This window comes from Nomascus leucogenys, chromosome 9 (assembly GCF_006542625.1).
Source record: "Nomascus leucogenys isolate Asia chromosome 9, Asia_NLE_v1, whole genome shotgun sequence".
NCBI classification, from domain to species: Eukaryota; Metazoa; Chordata; class Mammalia; order Primates; family Hylobatidae; genus Nomascus; species Nomascus leucogenys.
This window is the reverse complement of record NC_044389.1, coordinates 48,804,308-48,823,653: the sequence shown is the minus strand read 5'-3', so window position 1 is coordinate 48,823,653 and position 19,346 is coordinate 48,804,308. Positions and strand designations below refer to the sequence as shown.

The following is a 19,346-nucleotide window of genomic DNA, read 5'->3' as shown; positions in this document are numbered from 1 at the left end:
ACACACACACACACCACAAAACAAAAACCCATCATTGTCATATTGGACTCAACAGTTTGCCTAATCCTGTTAAAGAACTAGCAACTATATAGCCCTTCCCCTAAAAGACCCCTAGTTCAAAACGGCGCAACCGCTTGGAGATTTCTCCCGAGGGCCCTATTTCTAGTTGGGCCGAGTTTGTAGAAGGGACATTTCTTGATTCTAGATTTATATTCTCTCTGGGTATTAAATGCCATTTTGTATGTTCATTTTTTTCTTTTCAAAGAGAATACAAAACTATAGCAGTCTAAGAAAATAACCCCAAAATGGGGAGGCAAACTCATTCTGGAAATGATGGGCTGTTCGTAGTTTCACAAAACCTCTTTCCCGGCAGAGCACCAACACCTCCCGCTTCCACCCCCCCATCCCATCTGGTCTGCTTCTCCCCGCCCCCCAGTTGTTGTCGAAGTCTGGGGGTTGGGACTGGACCCCCTGATTGCGTAAGAGCAAAAAGCGAAGGCGCAATCTGGAGACTGGAAGATTCGGAGCGCAGGGAGTTTGAGAGAAACTTTTATTTTGAAGAGACCAAGGTTGAGGGGGGGCTTATTTCCTGACAGCTATTTACTTAGAGCAAATGATTAGTTTTAGAAGGATGAACTATAACATTGAATCAATTACAAAACGCGGTTTTTGAGCCCATTACTCTTGGAGCTACAGGGAGAGAAACAGAGGAGGAGACTGCAAGAGATCATTGGAGGCCGTGGGCACACTCTTTACTCCATGTGTGGGACATTCATTGCGGAATAACATCGGAGGAGAAGGTAAGGGAGAAGAAAAAATTATTTTTTGTTTATAAGGGAAGTCCCTGATCAGACTCTGGGACTGGAGAAAGCGAAGTAACTTCAAACTTTGGGCGACAAGAAAAAAAAACGGAGCTGGATTCCAGTTGTGTGTCCAGAGAGTAATTTTTTTTTTTTTCGGAATAAACTTCACTTGGGGATGGGTGGGAGATAACCATAGAGTTAGAAAGTCTAGGTATTTTTTTTAAACACACATTTTCCAGACCTATTTTTAAAAACAATGTTTTTCTAACAACCCTATGGCCTCCCAAAGAAATTGTTTAGGCTTACATTTTTGAGGTTTCTTTTGGGAGTGGGGGTGGTGTTCGTGAATACTCGGCCGAACACCAAGGAACTGGGGGTGGAGGCAGAGGTGTTTGCCCTCTTCTTGGCAGTGGGTCCTGGGAGGCGACAGGTTTTAAATGAGTGTTTTCATTCCTCTCCTGCGGTTTGGCGGGACAGCGCTGCAGCCCGTGGTGTGGAGCGCGGCTGAGGGACCAGGGGAGGTGGGGAGAGGGGAGGGTGGAGGGGGGCGCGGGAAGGGGTTGCGGGGCGCAGGAGGCGGGCAGGGCTCGGCTGGAGACCGGACCTCCGTGCTGGCCTGCAGCACACGGACCCGGCCGAATGCGCGTGATTACTGGACGGCGCTGCTCTGGGTGAGCGTCCGGGCCAGATATGGCGCGGCGGTGAGGCGGCTGCGGGACAAGCAGAGGGGCGCGGGCGTGGGCAAGGGTTTGGGGCGTTCTGGAGCGGTTCGTTGGGTCAGTGAGGTGCCAGGGAGAGCGGGTGCCTGCCGGGCAGTGCGCTCGGGTTGCACGCCCTAGCGCGGGGGCGACAGCGGCGGCGCGGGCGGGCGGGCGGTCTGGAATAATGACAAACACATTTGGCCCTGAGTGAAGAAGTCGTCGTCGCCTCGCATTCCAGCAACTGGGATTTGAGGAATTTCGAACCGCACACCAAGGGGCCCTCATTGTGCGCCGTGGCCCCCGCCCCCGCCCGCCTTCCCGCGCCCCCTCCTCGGTGGAATCGTTTCTGCATTGCCCGGGGGCTCTGCTGCCGCTCAGTTCTGGCCGCAGGCAGGAAGAGAGGAAAGGTCTCCAGGAAAGTGCCGAACTTCTTGTGAGGAAGTTAGGGACGACTTGGCACTGGGGAAACTTGTTTGCAGGTAAGACAGAAAGGTGGGAGGTAAACCACATTCTACCTCCGGGCACCCGAGCCCTGGACACCCCCTACCCGGCGCCCTTCTCCGCGCGGGGGTGCGTGGCACTTGCCGTCTGCGCTCGCCCAGCGCTGCTCGGTCCTCTCTAGTTGCCCTTTTTTCCATTCCTCTCCCTGCCCGCTTCAGCGCCGTCTGTGGGTACTTCTCCCTCCTCTGCTGTCCACCCCCATGGAAACCAGATTTACACACGAAATTAACTCCGCCCGGCTGCGCCCAGGGAGCGGGCGGCGTCCATTTGGCATTGAATTTGTGGGATCAGCCGTTCTATTCCGGGAGGGTGTCGGCCAGGTCGGAGCGACGAGTGTGGCCCAACTAGAGTACGGTTGCCGGAGGGAGTCAGGAGCCGGGGCCAGGCCAGGTGGGCGAGAGCTGCCGATGGCCTGGCCTGGCGTCTTGGTCGGGAAGGACTTGCTGGCCCGGCAGGCTGTCCGTTGTGCATCCCTCCCGCAGCCAGAGCGCCGGTCCCGCACTTCGCTGCCTGCATTGTGCTAAGACCTCAGGATGTGCGCAAAGAGTGCCTGGAAGAACTTGCCACTCACTCCATCTCCCTGGGTGGGAGGCAAGCATGGATGGGGCCCCTATCAGGTCCCTACCGCCCCACGTCCGAAAAGCCCCGGGCTGGGCGGTGTGAGAAATGGCTTTTTGGCTCCAAGGCCGAATTGCTCAATGTTTTGGACCGACTCGCCTCGCCGCGGTCGCTCCTGACAAGAACTAGACAGATTTTTGGAGCAGGGAGCATCCAGGGCAAACGCGCGACAGTCCTCTGCAGTGCATCTCACCGGACAAACATCCCCGGAGCCACAGGGGGGGAGGAAGGGGCTCTCCGGGCGTGCGCACCTCCCCAGCAGCCGCGCTGTCCCACCCCCGACCGCTAATCTGGTCAACCTGGACCCCGGCACTGCTGAATTGCATCCCCCTCCCTCTTCTCCCTCTCTCCTCGGCCTCCTCCTTTCCACAACCATCACGATGAGGAGGCCCTGCCTCGAACCCCAACAGGCGCAAGGCAGACCAGCCTCGCTTTGACGCCCTAGTCAGGCCCAGTTTCGGAGCTTGCAGTTTTGGGTTGACCCAAGTGCAGCTGGACCTCGTTCATAAGAGTGAGGGGACGCCAAGAATGAATCCGCCGTTAGCCCCTGGTGCCCTGGCTCTTGTTTAAATCCTTAGATCGAGAAGGACTTGAAGGAGAGCCCAGGCTCCCAGCTCTCCGCCCCTGGGCCAGTTTCCTCTCGGGACGCGGACTGAGGAGGGATGCAGGGGGAGGGGCATTGGGCTGGGCTTTCCAGCTGCAAACACGTCTGGCGCCGAGGCGGGCCCATTTTGTGCCTCCTGCGGACGGACCGTGGGCGGCGCGCAGCGGCGGGACGCGTTTTGGGGACGTGGTGGCCAGCGCCTTCCTGCAGACCCCGCAGGGAAGGACTCCCTCTGACCTCCGGGGAGCTGCGACCAGGTTATACGTTGCTGGTGGAAAAGTGGCAATTCTAGGAAAAGAGCTAAAAGCTGGATCGGTGACCGAAAGGTGTGGGTCTCAGGGTCCCCCGGGTCTAACTCGCTGGGCCCAACCGCAGCATCAGCCTTGGGGCGGCAGATAATCTTTCGGTCTCGCCTGGGGCGCAAGATGCAGGATCGGGGGCAAATGGCTTCTCCCAACTTCGCCCTAATTCGGCTTCTGCCAGATGGTTGTCGTTTGCTGAAGTGGCTCGGCGGCATTTCCTTTTGTTTTAAACTGATCAATGAGCGAACCCGGGATGGGCTGAAAAAGTAGATCGTAGGAGGGAATAATGGGAACCCGGACTTGGGGTGCCTCCTTCCCTGCCTCCTACTGCAGTTTCTCGGTCCCTGCGAAAGGAGAGGGACAAGCGAGGGTGGGCGCGGACTCGTGAGGGGGCAGAGGCGGCTAAGGCGCGTGTCGGGCAAGGTGGCACCAGAAGGCACTTTTGTTTGTGTGTGTGTGTGACAAGAGTCTCGCTCTGTCGCCCAGGCCGAAGTGCAGTGGTGCGATCTCGGCTCACTGCAACCTCCGCCTCTCAGGTTCAAGCGATTCTCCTGCCTTAGCCTCCCGAGTAACTGGAATTACAGGTGCCCGCCACCACGCCAGGCTAATTTTTGTATTTTTAGTAGAGACGGGGTTTCACCATGTTGGCCATGCTGGTCTCGAACTCCTGACCTCAGGTGATCCGCCCACCTCGGTCTCCTAAAGTGCTGGGATTACAGGCGTGAGCCACCGCGCCCGGCCAGGAACGGTTCTTAAATGTTCTTAAATGCCGAGAGGGCGCAGGCTAGCTCTCCCCAGCATTCCCGGTGAGCCGCTACCCACGGCCGTGCGGCTCTCGTGCCCATAGGAGGCGCTGGCGAGCGCCTGTAACCCTAAACCCCTCGGCCCCTTTCCCCCCACCCGCCCAGCCTCTCTTCCCCGCTCTCCCCCCTCTTCCCACACCCCGCCCGGCCCCCTCTCGGGTCTCAGTTGAAAACAATGCAAACGCCGAGCGTCGTGCCTGGGGCGCGGCGGCCTCTGCAGCTCTGAGGTCCTGAGCGCGGCGCGCAGGGGCGCAGGTCCCCGGAGCGGCTGGGCATCGCCACCAACCCCGGGACAACCGAGCCGCCGAGGGCTTGGTGGAGGCAGGAGGGAGAGCGGACCGCGCAGCGTTCCTCTGGGTCCCGGGGTCAGAAACCGGACGGTGGCGGCGGCTGGACCGTCCGAGCGCAGAGCCTCCCGGGCGAAGTCTGCGCGCAGCACTCCCGGCTGCGCTGTCGGGGACCAGGAGCCTGGGCTGCGGGCGAGCTAGCTGGCGAGCCGGGTAAGATTCGCGGGGCTGTCGCGCCCTCTAGTGGGCTCCGGGGGCGCATCCCGCTTTCCCCAGCCCCGGGCGGTCGGCGCCGCAATTTCAGTGGAGCGCAGCGCTGGAACCTCGGGGGCCCGGAGCGGAGGCTAACCTGGGTCACCTTTCCCTCCTCCAGGCAGCCAGTGGACGCCTCGCAGGCTCTGTGTGGGCCCGGGAGGCGCTGGGTGGACGAGAGGGGCCGAGGTCTCTGGGTTTGGATTGAGAATGGGACGTCCTTGTAATTAAATGTGGGAGAAGCAGGGGAGGGTGGAGGAGAACGGGTCCCGTGCGTTCTTGAGGGGCAGGCTCCGTCTTCTGCGTTCCAGCCCCTCGCCAGCTCCCTTGCCCCGCGGGCGGCCTGTTGCTGTTTGTTTGTTTTACGAGCCTGCGTTATTGTGCAACGGGAACAGTCATTTCCAATCAGCTGCGCGGCCGTCGCGGCCCTAGCCAGGCTGGTTTATGGGGGCGGCGGTGGCGCGCGGACAGATAGGGCAGCGCGGCCCGGGAACGGCGTGTCCCCCTGCCCCGAGGGGGCGGAAATGCTGAGGTGGCGAGAGCGTGGGTTGCACAGAACCCTAGTAGCGAGTCCCGCTGAGCCTCTGCGGCCTAGCCCTGCAGCGTCGTCTTCCCGGCTCCCGAAGCCGGGCTGCCCCGGCGCACCAGTTCCCGGTGATGGGGATGATGATGGGGATGATGGCGAGATGTCCCCGAATTCTCCTGGGGTCCCAAGGAGATTTAGCCATTTTCAACAGCAGTTTTCCTATTTCTGCTTAAACCCCGAGGGCTTTCAGCTGAGGTCACCACGAAAGCTAAAAGTACAATCTAAGGAAGGAAGAGACTGGAAGTTAGCATTTGGGGTAGTGGAGCTCAGAATTCCTCACAGCGGCGTCTGTGTCGCAACCCCCCTGGACGCACGTCCTTGGACCAACACTGCCATCTGCCGGCCACTCGCAAGAACTACTGCGACCCGCTGTGAGAGTGGGCTTCGCGTAGACCATTAGGAAGGTGCTTTTTTTTTTTTTTTTTTTTTGCTCAGTAGGACCTTAATAGGTGACTGATTTTCTTTTCCTGTGAGGCTACAAGAATTGCTGGAAGACGACGTTTTTATTTCGTGGAAATTTGTGCTATGTTTCGCTTTGGTTGTTAATGCTTTGCATTTACATAGTGAACATCTTATCAGAGCTGGCCTGTGAGGAAGGTAAAGGGGGGTATTGATGTTCCCGTTTCTGAGTAAGGAGACCTATGTCGGGGCCTTTGTGACCTCAAGCCGAATGCTCAAACTGCTACTGCTACTCCTAAGGTTGTGCCATTAGGAGTCACACCCATTTGGTGACATTCAAAAGGATATGTCATTTTATTCTCCCGTGGTTAAATATCTGGTGAAAGGAGAGCAGGCATGTTTATGAGCCCAGATTGTCCCATAAAACGCTCCTGTGTAAAAACACTCCAGCCCCCTCCCATTACTGGAATGTCTGATGGAGCTCCGGGAGATCAAAACAACAAAACAGGCTCTGGTAGGGTGCAGAGGTCCTGGTAAACATACCCTCTGCTGGAAAACAGAGAGAAGTTTCCACCAGTATAGACCTGCACTTGGTTTGCCTGGGCTGAAGTTAGAGGACTGCGTAGAAAAAGGAAGATGTGTAATTTTCACAGTTAGAATTAACTTAGGAGAGCTGAAATTAACTGAACCTCGGAAATCTGAATCTTGAAGTCACCAGTGGCTTTTGGGGCTGTGAGAGAGTCTCTTGTGGTCTTTAATCATGTGAGGGTGGGGTGAAATTCAATATTCAGTGGTTCTGCAACGGGATGCACTGTGCAATTGGTGATTGAGAAGCCAGCTCTCTGGCTTTAGGAGAAGAATGTCTTGCTCTTAGTCCTTCTGGAAAGAAAGCCTTGCATTGCCTGCTGTCTGTTTACACTACCTTTGCACATTGCCTTTGGTTACAGAGTCATGTCCAATGGCTCTTTACTTCTGTTTGCAGGGCAGGAGATGGCACCCTGTTAAAGAGAAAGGATAGTAGCTGCAAAATCATTTGTTTCTCTGTTTCTGTGACTGTACATATTGGCTCATCTTTGAATGGTCTTTATAGCCACACCAGGCTGGAGGTAACAGGGTGATGGGAGTGGACTGCTGGTGTGGGCTGAATCAGAGTTCAGATCCATGTCTCCAGGAGGTAGGAGGTGCAGGGCAAGTCATGTGGCTTCTGGGGCATCCCTCACTTTCTTAGTTAAGGAGAAGTTGAAGGAGCCGATCTAAAATATCTTGGGAGTCTGCAGAAAAAGTCGTGAAAATCAAAGCACTTTCAATTAAACCATATAATTTAGTCCTTACAATAATGCCACAGGGCAAGCAACCAGTCAGGCCTTACTAGTCGTGCTTCCTAGAAGAAGAGACTGAGGTTCAGAGAGTGGGACAGAGTGTCAGATTTGGGATCAGTGGCTAGTCTAATGTGATTTCCATCCTTTCTTCTGAGAGAAAGCATAAGAAGGCCAAGAGGATGGGGGAAGAGCACAAGTCACCTGCCTGAGAGTCAGCAGGGCAGGGGTCTCTTTCTCAGTTTGTTTCTCTAAGTTATGGCAAATGCTTTTTGAGCTGTGATTATTGAGAGTGGGGGCTGAAGTTCAACACGTAGTTGGCATGAGGGAAGTAATTATGATTGAAGAAAAGATTTGGATGAAATCTATTGTTCTTCCCTGCAAAGGGGGTTGTTCTCACGGATTCTTATAGCGCCATGTTTCTCAGCATTTGTAGCTTCAATTACTTATATTTGCACACCTGACTTTAGATGAGCTCCAGAATAGCAGTTACTAATTAAGGATGAGCATTTAGAGTAGATAAAAGTGGCAGGAACAGCAAGACTCACTCCCAGGGAGCCTCACTACAGGTCTAATAGGTGAGGAAAGTCTCCATCTTTCCCATTTTTCTTCATTACCTCCCTGTGGGGCAAGCACTGCCATTATTCATGAGTAAACTGTCTGAGTTATAGATAAGTAATGACATGAAACTTCACAAACACGCTGAGCACAGTGGCTCACGCCTGTAATCCCAGCACTTTGGGAAGCCGACGCGGGTGAATCACGAGGTCGGGAGTTCGAGACCAGCCTGGCCAACATGGTGAAACCCTGTCTGTACTAAAAATACAAGAAATTAGCTGGCCATGATGGTGGGCACCTGTAATATCAGCTACTTGGGAGGCTGAGACAGGAGAATCGCTTGAACTTGGGAGGCAGAGGTTGCAATGAGTTGAGATCATGCCACTGCACTCCAGCCCAGACGACGGTGAGAGACTCCGTCTAAAAAAAGAAAAAGAAAGAAAAAAGAAAAAAAAGAAACTTCACCAACAGGCCTAGATTTCTACCCAGGGAACCACTGTTATAAGAGATGGGAGTTTTGAATCTTAAGCAACAAACACGTGCTTATTCTCTTCCCTCCTGATGGCTTGCTCAGAGGGCCTGTTTCCATTGCCCACTTTTTTTGAGACGGAATCTTGCTCTGTCACCCAGGCTGGAGTGCAGTGGCGAGATCCTGGCTCACTGTAACCTCTGCCTACTGGGTTGAAGCCATTCTCCTGCCTCAGCCTCCCAAGTAGCTGGGATTATAGGTACCTGCCGCCATGCGTGGCTAATTTTTTGTACTTTTAGTAGAGATGGGGTTTCATCATGTTGGCCAGAATGGTCTCGAACTCCTGACCTCAAGTAGTCTGCCCGCCTCAGCCTTCCAAAGTGTTGGGATTACAGACGTGAGCCACCACGCTGGGCCTCATTGGCCACTTTATATGTCAGTAAATAATGTTTCCTGGCAGACGGTCCACTGTATCTGGAGGCACTGAAGGAAATCTGGGAGTGTCTGGCCAGGGCAAAGCGCTGCTTAGAGCTTGCACAGGAAAAGCAGTGAGTCCTTCTTTTAAGCTGGAGAGTGCTTTAAAGATGCATCTTTGGCAAGTCTTGCCAAAGAAATATGGGATCTAAATGTGATAAAACCAAAGACATCAAGCTGGCTCTGGAGGCCTTCTTTGAAGTTTGCTGAGTGGATTGTCTTTGAAGTTTGCTGAGTGGATTGCTGAGTGGGAGGCTGATATTTATATGTACAAACACACAAGCATTACTGCTAATTGTGGTAAATCAGGCTGGCCAGCCTGGCTCTGGGGCCCACTGTGCCTGCCACCACAGCAGTGTGGAAGCCTTGCATCCCAGGCACATGTCAGGATCCTCAGAGGCCATCAGCCAGCCAGCATTGTGTGAATTGCATTTGGGTTCACAGCACTGTAATTGTGTTTCTCCTGCTGTGGTGAGCAAAGGAGGAAAATGGAAGGAGGAGGTGTAATTTGCCCTAGAAAATAGTCAGGCAGGTGGCACACAGGGGTGGGATATGGCTAAAACACTGACCTTCCCTTGAGAGAGACCATATGGTGAAGTGGAGAGGGCATAGCCTTTGTATCACACAGACCTTGTGTTTGAATCCTGGCTCTGTCACTGGCTGTGTGACTTTGGGTCATTTGCAAAACCTCTCTGAGCCTCAACTGCCACTTCTTTTTTTTTTTTGTTTGTTTGTTTTGTTTTTTTTTTTTTTGAGAGGGAGTCTCGCTCTGTCGCCCAGGCTGGAGTGCAGTGGCGCGATCTCGGCTCACTGCAAGCTCCGCCTCCTGGGTTCCCGCCATTCTCCTGCCTCAGCCTCTCCGAGTAGCTGGGACTACAGGCGCCCGCCACCACGTCCGGCTAATTTTTTGTGTTTTTAGTAGAGACGGGGTTTCACCGTGGTCTCGATCTCCTGACCTCGTGATCTGCCCGCCTCGGCCTCCCAAAGTGCTGGGATTACAAGCGTGAGCCACCGCGCCCGGCCAAACTGCCACTTCTTAAAATCAAGTCTAAGTAATCACAGGGTTATTCTTCATAAACACAGCATGCACATGCAAACTTTGGCTTAGTAAATAATGGTTTCTCCTTTTCTTATTTTGTTTTCTACGTACCCCACTCCCCTTCCTGTTAGGAGCCTTCCACATTTTACTCTGTGTTTTCTGCCTCTCCCATTTTCCTGGTAGCATTCAATGAAACAGAAATCTGATTTCTGCAAAGTAGGCCACCTTACAGTAGAAATACATGATTAGGCCCCACCAAAAACTTTGTTTAGGCAATAGCCTAAACAAATAGATCTTCTGGATCCCCTCCAACCAAACCAAACCTAACTAGGGCTAAACACAGCAATATATGAATACATTGAATTTCTCTCTCAGTCTTTCTTTTTTTAAACCAGTTTACTCAGGAATCACACGCACACATATTTTAGCTTCAAAAGTCAATGATGGAACAAATTGTGTCCCATTAGGCTCACTCCATTGTATGAGTTAGCATCAGAGGAGTTCATACCAGAGTGACTTCATCTTGAATACAGCCTAGGTAAGAAGAGGATGAGACCTGCTGGGCTGCATTCCCAGGAGGTTACACATTTGTAGTCACAGGAGAGAAAGGAGTTGGGATAGGAGTTGATAGATAGAAGTCATAAAGACCCCAGTGATAAAACAGTTTGCGGGCCAGGTCTGGTGGCTCATTCCTGTAATCATAGTACTTTGGGAGGCGAAGGCAGGAAGGTTGCTTGAGCCCAGGATTTCAAGACGAGCCTGGACAACATAGTGAGACCTTGTCTCTACAAACAATAATTTTAAAAACATGAGCTGGGCTTGATGGTGCAGGCCTATAGTCCCAGCTACTGGTCTGAGGGGCGGTTGCGGGGCAGGCTGAGATCGGAGGATGGAGGCTGCAGTGAGCTGAGATCAGGCCACTGCACTCCAGCCTGGGTGAAGGAGTAAGACCCTGTCTCAAAAATAAATAAATAAATAAACAAACAAATAAATAAATAAATAAGCCAGCAAAACCAGGATGCAGTGAAGAAGCTGGCCAAAACCCACCAAAATGAAGATGGTGATGAAAGTGACCTCTGGTCATCCCTACTGCTTATTACACACTAATTATAATGCATTAGTGTTAAAAGACACTCCCACCAGTGCCATGGCAGTTTACAAATGCCATAGCAATGACCAGAGATACTCTATATGGTCTAAAAAGGGGAGGAACCCTCAGTCCTGGGAATTACCTATCCCTTTCAGGGAAAACTCATGCATCTTCTACCACTTGTTGAGCATATAATCAAGAAATAACTATAGGTATACTCACTCAAGCAGCCATGCAGTTGCTGTGCCCATGGAATAGCCACTTTTTTATTCTTTTACTTTCTTAATATATTTGCTGTCATTTTACTCTTTTGGCTTGCTCTTGAATTCCTTCCTGCATGAAGCCAAGAACCTTTGTGACCTCCTAGGCTGAACCCCAATTTTGAGGTTCACCCTATGACATCTTTTCTGGTGACCAGTGAAGGGACAATGGTAACCTCCCGTTGACTTTAAATTAAAACCGATTGGCACTGTTTGGGTGTCACTGGTGGGTGAGTCTCTCCTTGCCCAGATTCAACTTGATAACAATTTTTTCCCTTCAATTTTGGCTCCTTTGTCCTTTCTAATGTTCTTTATTTTGGACAGATGGGAAAGTGGCTGTGAGGCCTCTGGCTTAGCAGCCTGATAGCAGCCTCCTGTTGTCTGGGTGCCCCAGATGGGAGCACGCCTGGCTGGCCACATCTTTTGCAACCCACCTTGTCATCCCTTCTCTTGGACCTTTTCTCTTTAATTTCTTTTTAAAAAAAATTTAAAATTATTTATTTATTTATTTATTTTTAGAGATAAGATCTTGCTCTGTTGCCCAGGCTGGAGTGCAGTGGCATAATCATGGCTCACTGCAGCCTGGACCTCACTGGCTCAAGTGATCCTTCCACCTTGGCCTCCTGAATAGCTGGGACTATAGGCATGCACCACCACGCCTGGCTAAATTTTGAATTTTTTTTGTAGAGACAGGGTTTTGCCGTGCTGCCTAGACTGGTCTTGAACTCCTGGGCTCAAACAATCTGCCTGCCTCAGCTTCCCAAAGTACTGGGATTATAGGCATGAGCCACTGCACCTGGCCTCTCTTTAGTTTTTAATGACTGGCTGTTTGACTTCTCTGCTCTTCAGGCTGAAATTCTTATTTCATGTTTGTAGTCTTTGCCTTGGCTATTTGGCAACTGTTTAAGGCAGGACACTTGGTTGTGAGAGTTCTCCCATTGTGTTGACCCTGGGACACCAGGGTCATTGTTCTGTAGCTCCAATTATGTTAGGTCTCATGCTTTTGGGGGTCACTATTGGCCACCCCCCCAGATGCTCTGGGGTTTTTGGCATTTGGTGTGGGGACCCTTGTTAGCTGATACTCTGGGTTTTTCAGCATTTGGATGCTCCAGGGTGTTTGGCACTGGCATTCCCCTCTAGCATTGTGGGTTAGAGTCCCACCCAAGGGGAATCTTGGTCTTGCCTTTTCTTGTTTTCTACTCTAAAGTTATCATTTTCTGTAAAAGCATTTTCTTTTCTTATTGTCACTTTGTTTAATGCTTTGCTCCAGAAGGTGGGAATTTGCAGGGGAAAATAATTGGGCTCTCCCTATACTTAGAAAAACTTCTGTGTCTAGTAGATATCTTTGTTAGACAAAGGGACAGTGGTGAGTCCCAGAGGACTCGACACTAGGGTGCCTTTTAGGCAATTGGAGCAAATTCAAATTAGCAAACTAAGTTTGGCCATTTGGATAAGTCCCAATTTTGTTAGGGAAATAATTTGGGTCCAGCTATCTTTTATAAAATAGTGCGTTTGCATTCCTACATTATGGCTAGAGCTCAAAGATAAAAGCTATTGGATCTTTGTTTATGTGTGTGTATAAATGTCTAGATGTGTTTATGTGTATGTACATTTATTATGTTATGTATTGTGTCTACAGGGTACCAAATTGGCTTATAAATAAAATAGTGCTCATAAAAAGAGTAAATAAGTCCAAGCATTTCTCAAGCTCATGTAACTTAAGTTTACTAAAATTTAGAGTTACTAAAAATTCATATATAACTCTGTGTAAATCTGCCAAAGAAGATATGATCTTAGTGAAAATAAATTCTTTTTGGCCAATTCAGATGTCATTTATATGTGGGGTTTAAAATACGAATTTAGAAAGAAAATAAAAACAAGTAGAAAGAAATAAAAAACAATAAGCAGTGGAGAGAGATGTGAGGAAAGTTATGAATATGAAGATGTATTTTTGGTGAGGAATGTTATAAAGAAATTTTATGAGAAAGGATCTTATATGATAAATTCTTGTCCTAAGGTAGAATGACTGATTGTTTAGAAAAGAAGGAAATATAGGACAAGTCAGAAAGTCCAAGCATGTTGTAGATGACCTATGTAAGTCATGATAAGATTTATAAAAGAGAATTTATTAAAATTTAGATGTAATTAGCCATAACTGGAAGGAAATTTATTTATTTATTATTTATTTTGAGAAGGAGTTTTGCTCTTGTTGCCCAGGCTGGAGTGCAATGGCACGATCTTGGTTCACTGCAACCTCCACCTCCTGGGTTCAGGTGATTCTCCTGTCTCAGCCTCCTGAGTAGGTAGGATTACAGGCATGTACCACCACGCCTGGCTAATTTTGTATTTTTAGTAGAGATGGGGTTTCATCATGTCGGTCAGGCTGATCTCAAACTCCTGACCTCAGGTGATCCACCCACCTTGGCCTCCCAACGTGCTGGGATTACAGGCATGAGCCACCTTGTGCGCCCAGCCAGGAAATTTATTTATAATAGTCTATCTAAATTTTGGTGCCCTATGTTAAAACAAGTTTTTCTTCAAGTATTGGTTTGCTTTCAGTAAGATTGCAAGAAATATTGACTTTTAATTCTAGAATCTGTTTCCTTTGAAGGCCTCTCAGATTTATGTCTGTTCCTTTTCCCTTGAAAATGTATATCCTTTGCAAGTTCAAAACTGACTTCCCTAGGCTCCTTTTAGGAAAAGCAATACAGTGCTTGTTTCAGGCTGTGGCTCAATAGCTAAGCCTTTGTTCTTTCATGGTGGTGGCCTGGGTTCAGTTCCTGGCTTAGGGAATGAGAGATTTCCAGTTTGCTACTTCTGGGACTTTTGTCATTTATTTATTCTTTTTGTCTCCATCGACAGCTTCTGATTTTCTCACTTGAATTTTTTTTTCTGTGAGCTACCTTAGGGGTAATGCTGGATCTTGTAAAAATTGCTTGCCATCTCTTTGGAGACACCTCTTGTGTCCATGGTTAAGTTATAACCTTGATTAAGGCCTGTTGGTTTCACTAGGGAAAATACCTTTAAAAAAAGGCTTAAAAGCCAGAGATGTTGGCTATTTGTCCTGGCTAGAGTCTGGTATTAAGGGATTTAAAAGGATTTTTTAAAAGGACTTCTATAGTTAAAAGTCAGCTTAATTAAAAATGGATATTCCATATTCATATTTATATATATACACACACATATATATGTGTGTGTATATATATATTTAAAAGACTTTTATGATTTTTTTCTTCTTGGAACTTACTTTTTTGAGAGAAAGTTTTTTGTGTGTTTGTTGTTTGTTTTTCTTCTCAGTGGACTGAATTATTTCTCCATTCTGTCTTTTTACCACCTTTAATGCCCATATTAGAGGACCTAAGATAATTTCTTTTTTTTTTTTTTTTTTTTTGAGATGGAGTCTCGCTCTGTTGCCCAGGTTGGAGTGCAGTGGTGCAATCTCGGCTCACTGCAAGCTCCGCCTCCCGGGTTCACGCCATTCTCCTGCCTTAGCCTCTCTGAGTAGCTGGGACTACAGGAGCCCACCACCACGCCCAGCTAATTTTTTTTTTGTATTTTTTTAGTAGAGACAGGGTTTCACCGTGGTCTCGATCTCCTGACCTCGTGATCCGCCTGCCTCGGCCTCCCAAAGTGCTGGGATTACAAGTGTGAGCCACCACACCTGGCCTAGAGGACCTAAGATAATTTCTGACAGCCTGGGACTCCTTGGGAGGAAACAGAAGGTGCCACAGACCTCGTTTTGGGAGAAACCTCTGTTTTCTTCATGGAACCCCAAGAACTGTAAGCAGACAGGTCTCCCTCAGAATCCAAGGGTCTGCTTTGTTTTACCTCACATTACCTGAACTTTGTGACTTTTGGGGGCATCAGAAATTACTTTGCATTTTGAGAGAACCTTTAGCATTGGTGTGTATTATCTAGGTAGGATGTGCACTTTTAGGGATTGCAGTTGCTTACATGAGTGGTTATTATTATAGGCCAATACTTCTTCTCACATTTAAATGAAAAAAAAAAAAAAAAAAAAAAGCATGCTCTTGGGCATCCACCTATGAATGGAGGATGGGCTGATTTGCTTTAGGTTGGCCACCAGCCTTTGGGGAACATCCTTGCAGTGAAATGCTTGGTGAAAGCATTGCACTCTCTGGTCGCATAGTGTCTATTTTGGGGGATCCAGTATTTGGTATAAGTATGAGATTCTTGATTTTTGGAGATCTGTTTTGCCTTCCAGCTGTGCCTCCTTATTTGGACCTAGAAGCTGCATGCTTGAAAGAAAAACTTAAAAACTGACAAATGAAAAAAAAAATCCTACAACTACTGGATCTTCTTCTGTGTATTTATATGTGTTCTGTGTGATATTTATATAAAAGAGCTCTAATTCATTGGTTTAAAGAAAAATTAGTGCTTAAATCAAATATATTGTCAGAAAAATTGAAACTTTAATGCCTTTGAGTTCAAATGACTTTAGTAATCTTTGGGAAATAAAGACAGTTTTAAAGATCATTGGTAAAATAAAAATGTCTTCAAAATTTGGACATGTGGTCTAAATTAGGCAGGTTAGGTACTGTTTTTTACTAAACAACATAAACAGCTTCTTTGAGCTTTGATAATTGTTCAACTTACCTGATTTGGAGCATTAGATGCTAGGTAAGGCCTGGGGACATGTGGAGTTAACTATGCCTCTTAGCTATGCTGGAAAGAGACCTTATATGCACTTATGTCTGGTGTCCTAGGCTCAACACCTGCTACAAAATTAAGATCACTTACTTATCAGGTTTTTAATCAAAACAAAATGTTGCTAACATATGTAATTGAGATTACTGGAGAAACAGTTTTACCTACAAGATATGTAAGGAAAGCAAAATGTGTTTTTGGTAAAAGATTATAGGAAGGCGTGGGAATATAGTTTTTTATTTTGCTTACTTTAGTGGGTTAAAGGATTGTTTTAAGTTTGATAGGAGAAAGCTGAAGCATGAGCAAGTTGTGGAAGGTATATGAAAGATTAACATTGTAAAAGAAATTCTGTGTGTAAACATTGGCTAAAGTTAAAGGGATATTATTATTATTATTTTTGTAAGTTAAACATTAGGATTAAAAAGCACAACAGAGTTTTCTAGAGCACTGATCTGCTCTGTAACAGAAAATTGTAAAGGGTTATAAAAGGTTTATGAGAATCTTACCTTACGGTCAAACTGATTAAGATTGGGAAGATTTGTCTATAAAGTTTTATTAAGAATTGGGTTTGACATTAATAGTACACTAATGCAAAGGTGAAATTTGGCTTTCTCTCTTGAATAAGATTTTCATGTATTATTACAAGATAATGAAAGATTTTTGTTTGCTTTTTAAATAAACTGTAGGAAAAATAAGGGAGAGAAAAGTGACAGATCGTTTGGAAACCCAAGTCTCCCCTATATCAATGAGTAAAAGTTTTTACCTTTTTGAAGTCTTTGAGTTATTATTTTGGCTAAATAAATGCTTTATGGTGACCTGGGATTCTATTTTGTAATATCAACTGTTTAAACCTTTTATATTTGACCAATGTTCCAAAATGAAATTCTAAAGTAAGTCTTTTTCTGACCTGATTAGTCCTTCTAGATATTAGGTCCCCTGAAGTCCTAAAGTGACATATTTGGCTTATTTGGTATATTAAAATCATACAGGAAGCACTGTCAAATATAAAATACTATTTGGCTTTCTTTGGACTATACTTATATAAATGTGTTATTGGTATGTGTTCCCAAATTATGCAAAACTCCTATAATTCTGATACGACTTAGTGTACATTATCAGTAATAATTACAGTTCTTATGTTACATTATTGTGTGCTACAGAGTTAACCAAATTTCTTTGTCAATTGCATCTTTAATTGGCTGTGCTAAGACTTTTGTCACCCACAGACAATTGTTGTCTTGTTTTAATCCTTTTCAAAAGGTGGTTTATAATCAGCTATAGGACTCTGATGGGTATCTAAAATGCAAGCCTCTGATAACTTTGAAAATTGTGCCATTGGCTGGGCATGGTGGCTCACAACTGTAATCCCAGCACTTTGGGAGGCCGAGGCAGGCAGATCACATGAGGTCAGGAGTTCAAGACCAGCCTGGCCAGCATGGTGAAATGCCATCTCTACTAAAAATACAAAAATCAGCCGGGCATGGTGGCATGCACCTGTAATCCCAGTTACTCAGGAGGCTGAGGCAGGAGAATCACTTGAACCTGGGAGGCAGAGGTTGCAGTGAGCTGAGATCACACCATTGCATTCCGGCCTGGGCAACAAGAGGGAAACTCCGTCTCAAAAAAAAAAAAAAAAAAAAAAAAAAGAATATTGTGCCATTAAAATAGAAAAGAAAACACAAATAAAGTTCCGGGATTCTCATAGAAACTTAATGTATTCATAAGGAATGTGGCCCAATATCAGGCAAAACAAGAGTTAACAGCATGGACTAAACTAATAAAAGACCATAACAATCTTTTAATGACTTTTTGCTTAAAACATTGCAGATCCTTTCTGTTTTGCTTTTCAGAGTCAAGAAAACTTTTCCTTTGGAAAGTATTTACTGCTTTTAACAATTGAAAAAATATACTACTGTAGACAAAATTTGGAGCATATGTCTTTCTTTTTACCCGATTTTTCCAGAATTTGAAAACTATTTGGGAGTATTCTTAACTAATGGCAATATGGTTATTTACATAAGTGCAGTAAGAATCTTTTCTTTTGTAACATGACAAAATTAAAGAAACTGCTTATTTTATGAAGGTTTTGAGTAGAATGGTGTGCTTTCAGATACAAACAGACTGTTTTAAGGGATCAAAGTTGACTTATTGAGCCAATAAAAGCCAGTGTGGAAAACTGGCCTCATTCCTTGTCTATGCAGTCTCTGTATGGTGTTCCTGACCTGTGGTAAGTGAAGAATGTCACTTTCTGACAGGCTCAGGAGCCCCAAGTTATCTTGGGACATCAAGAAGAAAGGAATGCACCCAACTTATACAGGTATTTGCAGGCACAGATAAATCTGTGGCTGGCTCAAGACTTTAAGAAGCCTAATGTGAGATTCTTTATAAATTAAAGTTCCATCGAAACCAATTTTAAAAACAGCCTATGTGGCAAATAATTATTTTTGCTGCACTTTATACAAATAATCAGGCCAAATATAATAAGATTAAAACTTTATGGCAAACAAATGTGTCCCACCGTGATTTGTCTTTGGTAAAAATGGAAGCTAGAGAGAGAATTTGTTTCAAAAACTATGATACACCACTTAATAGATTCTAGTCTCATTTGTTGTTTTTGAGTTTCTTCTGCAATTTAGACAGACCTTGCTATTCCTGAGAATCAGCCAGTGATCTATGGCTGTTGCTCAGAAGAAATAAGAGGGATGGCTAACGTAAAGATCTGGATTAGTATTCTAATTCTGGGCATGTATTAGAATTGGCTAGTGACCCCATATCAGCTTGATTTTAACAATTACCCAGTTCATGGAAAGCCTTCTTATTTAGTTTACTTGGGATAATTGTGCTGATTTTGCTTTACTGTTGTGGAATATGTTGCTGTTGTCCTCTTTGTGTAGGAATGCAGGATAAGCTTACTTAACATTTTCTTAAATGGAACACTTATTAATCTTCCAGATTTCACCTTTTGTCAGAACTCAGAGTTGTGATTTGCCCTCACTGTACTGACAACAGGCTCTGGTAGGGTGCAGAGGTCCTGGTAAATACACCCTCTGCTGGAAAACAGGGAGACGTTTCCATCAGTGTAAACCTGCACTTGGGTTGCCTGGGCTGAAGTTAGGAGACTGAGTAGAACATTTGCTGCAGAAAAAAAAGAAGATGTGTAATTTTCACAGTTAGAATTAACTTAGGAGAGCTGAAATTAACTGAGTCTCGGAAATCTGAATCTTGAAGTCACCAGTGGCTTTTGGGGCTGTGAGAGAGTCTCTTGTGGTCTTTAATCATGTGAGGGTGGGGTGAAATTCAATATTCAGTGGTTCTGCAACGGGATGCACTGTGCAATTGGTGATTGAGAAGCCAGCTCTCTGGCTTTAGGAGAAGAATGTCTTGCTGTTAGTCCTTCTGGAAATAGAGACTTGCATTGCCTGCTGTCTCTTTACACTACCTTTACACATTGCCTTTGGTTATAGAGTCGTGTCCAATGGCTCTTTACTTCTGTTTGCAGGGCAGGAGATGGCACCCTGTTAAAGAGAAAGGATAGTAGCTGCAAAATCATTTGTTTCTCTGTTTCTGTGACTGTACATATTGGCTCATCTTTGAATGGTCTTTATAGCCACACCAG

General features: G+C 46.6%; 1 protein-coding gene across 2 annotated transcripts in view; it reads left to right on the top strand.

The window, feature by feature from the left end:
• Positions 1-481: 481 nt before the first annotated feature.
• The window catches only part of PDGFRA (platelet derived growth factor receptor alpha), a 65,084-nt gene continuing 46,219 nt past the window's right edge, over positions 482-19,346 (top strand). Inside the window, exon 1 of one of the 2 annotated variants that reach the window (XM_030818929.1) lies at positions 482-800. The gene's annotated coding sequence lies outside the window, so the exon portion shown is untranslated. Of the gene's footprint in view, positions 801-4,496; positions 4,833-19,346 lie in introns of those variants that run through there. The other variant, XM_030818930.1, reaches the window with a different exon arrangement.